The sequence below is a fragment of the Cololabis saira genome, chromosome 7 (genome assembly GCF_033807715.1).
Source record: "Cololabis saira isolate AMF1-May2022 chromosome 7, fColSai1.1, whole genome shotgun sequence".
NCBI lineage: Eukaryota > Metazoa > Chordata > Actinopteri > Beloniformes > Belonidae > Cololabis > Cololabis saira.
Window position 1 is genome coordinate 42,709,825 of NC_084593.1, and position 1,386 is coordinate 42,711,210.

Sequence of the window (1,386 nt, forward strand, 5' to 3'; positions counted from 1 at the left end):
TGGCAAGTACATTTATTTTCCACAGACTGGCAATATATTCTATCTGATGGCACTTAAAATCGGTTTACAATTTCATTGAAACTCATACATTAATATCCGACAACACAACTCAAAGATTAATAAGGAATAGGTATTGAGAACCTTCTGAACCAGTGGAGAGCAGGGCAGCAGGGCAGCCAGACCTGTTAAACAACTATGAGTACTGACCCTTAGCAGATATAAAATAGCACAAAACATGTAAAATACCAGTATGAACGTCCATGCTGAAAAAGACTCTAAAACCTCTTTGTTTTATTTTACAGAACGGGTGATAGGTGTGCTGAAGCGGAGATTCCCCATCCTGGATGGGCCACTCCCTCGCTGCTTCGTCAAGACCCTGTGGGATGAGGTGAAGGAAAGGGATAAGGTTTCCATAAACAAGATAGTACATGTCTGTGCTGCCTTGGTCAACCTGTCAGGTAGCGTTGTGTTCAATAAAAGCAGAGAGGGGGATGTGTTGGTCAAAATACTCTGACAGTCTTACTCTATTCTGTGTTAAAATGAGTCACGTAGCAACTTTCCATTTCCACAATCTACCTTACTGCACTGCGCTTCGCCCTGAGCTGACAGTAGAGGTCTCCTGTAAATATAAATAAACTGTGTCTTATGAATCTTCTTGACATAAACCTAATTGTCATTTCTATTATACATTTTCATTTTAACATCATTTCAAATCTAATTTGATGTTTAAGAAAGTATAGAACCCTGAATATAGTAAATTAATTTTCCACATAACTGTTAAGCAGTGTTTTGAACATTCAGTAGCCATTTGGTGCCCAAATATTAATTCTGGACCCTGTAATGGAGTGTTTTATATATTTTGTGTTTTTACCTGAAGCTCCTGTTCTGAAGCACTGTCTGTGGACTCCTGATATCACAAATAAATGATTTGTTATTCATTGGAATTGTGTTTCTCTTTATTACAATGGAATATATTTAGTACATATAATATGACTGTTATTACTGAGGAGTTGGATGCACCTTCCCAAAAATAAATACGCTTTCATCACAATCACCTCCAATTCTTCATCAGGGTCGCTGTGTAAATCCCTAAATTAGAGTGTGAGATATTTGTTTTCTTCTTAAATGTGTTCAGTGGACATAACTTGTGCATTTATTAATTAATTTAATTGTGTGTGTGTGTGTGTGTGTGTGTGTGTGTGTTTATATATATATATATATATATATATATGTATATGTGTATGTATGTATGTATGTATGTATGTATGTATGTATGTATATATATACATACATATATACATACATACATACACACACACATATATATATTGATATATAATATATTGATAGAGAAAGTGATAGATGTCATACATTACCCGGAGATTC